The sequence below is a fragment of the Erinaceus europaeus genome, chromosome 5 (genome assembly GCF_950295315.1).
Source record: "Erinaceus europaeus chromosome 5, mEriEur2.1, whole genome shotgun sequence".
NCBI lineage: Eukaryota > Metazoa > Chordata > Mammalia > Eulipotyphla > Erinaceidae > Erinaceus > Erinaceus europaeus.
Genome location: NC_080166.1, coordinates 6,656,745 through 6,658,973, shown reverse-complemented (window position 1 = coordinate 6,658,973; position 2,229 = coordinate 6,656,745). Strand labels below are relative to the sequence as shown.

Here is a 2,229-nt window from a genome sequence, read left to right as displayed (position 1 = left end):
TGAAGCATTCTGAATGGGTCTCAAAGACTGAAGAGCACATGGACTCGTGTAATAGACCAGAATAGTAAAATGAAGTGATTGCCAAAGTGAATACCTTAATCAAATAATCAAGACTTTTTGGAAATGTGTGCCGTTTCCTGTCTCTCATAAAAACCGACATGAACTCTCTGAGTTTAATCAAACCAAAGCAAATGAGCTTATAAAACCTTGGAAATAGCCTTTATTACAGTCTATTGACTTTAAGTGAACCAAGACAGAGATTTATAAATACGACTGTATTAAAACAACTCCAGACTTCTGGCAGGACACAACTGGTCAATGGAGGTTGCCCAGGGGAGGCCTTCTTAACTTGCGATCAGTCACCTTTTCCTCATAAACTTAGCAAAGGGGGCGGAGGGAAGCGGGTGGTGGTACACTTGGTTGGGTGCACAAGTTGCAGTGTTCAAGGACCAGAGTTTGACCTCTTATAGATATGCACGATATTTTTCTCCTGGAAATTTAAATATCTGTCGCAGATTTAAATATCTAACTCTTCTATGCATGAAACATAACACCCACTCTTCATTTTGGTGTTCACTCTACAGCCTGTGATGTTTGTACATGCTCTCCAAGTTACAATTTATCTCTTCACCAATGAAACCCTTCTTTTCACTCTGCTATTCCTGTTTTTTTTTTTTTTTTTGATGACATATTTAACAGTCACAATGCCAGGGTGAGTATCTCCCCAGAGGAAGAAAAGCAGACATGCATCACCACACAATACTTAGTTTGGGGGGGGTCAAAACTAATTATTCATACGCACAGTCTCTGACAAATGTTTGGAAAGAAAATGTTATCTCCTTTCTCTCATTTGAACCTGGGATATATGAAAGTAACCAAAGTGTTCAATGAAACCAGGAATTTCTCTCTATCCAGAAAAATAGCCAGTCACTAAATCAGTGACAGAAGACAATGGTGTCTGGGGCTCCAATTGGTCCCGTAACCTTTTGACTTGAGCCCTTAAGGCAATCCGACGACCCCTTGGTGCATTCAGCACCACTGAGAAAGCACAGAGCTGCCCTGCATCCATTCAGAGGCCAGAGGCCAGGGGCCCTGATGCACTTGCTGAAAATGTTGACTATATTTCAGACTCTGACAACCTTGTAGACCAGCTGCCAAATCTGATTGCGCGTCGTGAAGAAAAAGAGCAGTACTCAAGGACACAGTGAACACAGACAGAAACAGAGGAGGCGCCCTGATGAGAAACAAAGGCTGCTGCAGCGCACATGCGTGTGGCTACCTTAGGCAGGAGAGATGGCGTATTATGTCAACGGGAAGAAGAGGTGGTTTCTCTGGTAGAGTACAAATGATACCATGCGTGAGGACTACGGTTCAAGCCCCCAGCTACCGCAGGGAGTGCTTGATCGAAGGAAGCTTCAGAAGTTGTGAAGCAGTGCTGTGGTGTCTCTCCTCCTTCTGTCTCTTTATCTTTAGCCCTCACCCTTTATCTATATGAAAGAAAGGGTAAAAAAGAAGGTGACCACTGGAAACAGTAGAGTCACATAGACATTGAACCCCAAAGATAGTCTGCATGACCCAAAAAAAAAATTTTGGCAAGTTCTTGTGTGTGTTTCAGTTCTCTATATTCTCCAAGGGAGCAAAGTTAAGCTGCCAGTTCTTTTTCATCTCGTTACTTACTTAACGGCCTCAAGTTTTTTTCATTCTATCATGAAGGACACAATAGCATCTACTTACCTGGCAGTGGAAGAACCATGATCAAGCAGGTGGTTTTCCCAGGGTGAGACTCGTTCATTGCACTTGGAACTTGTTGACCTCTGCGATTTCCCCAAATGTGGGAAACTCGACTGCATAATTTGTGATAGTGCGGGACTGCGTGCGCGCTCTCCCCTGATTAAAAAAAAAAATAAAAAAAATAAAAATTTTATTGATTTAATTAGGAATGGCAAGTCCCTTGGGTAAGAGGGGTAGAATTCTACACAGTTCCTAGCACAGGAGTTCTGCTTCCCACCCTCTATTGGAAGCTCTCCTATTCTTTACCCTCTGGGAGTAAGGTCCCAGGATCATTATGGAGTGCAGAAGGTGGAGGGTCTGGCTTCTGTAATTGCTTCTCTGAGCTTTTTCTTTATTTTTTTTAAATTATTTTTATTTATTTATTTGGTAGAGAGAGCCAGAAATCAAGAGGTTAGGAGGTGAGACACCTGCAACACTGCTTCACCATTTGTGAAGCTT

At 42.4% G+C, this 2,229-nt stretch overlaps 1 non-coding gene across 1 annotated transcript; it reads left to right on the top strand.

The window, feature by feature from the left end:
* The first annotated feature begins 1,726 nt into the window (after positions 1-1,726).
* LOC132538756 (U1 spliceosomal RNA) lies at positions 1,727-1,890 on the top strand. Its single transcript, XR_009550096.1, has one exon. It is a non-coding gene; the product is annotated as a U1 spliceosomal RNA (small nuclear RNA).
* Positions 1,891-2,229: the final 339 nt, after the last annotated feature.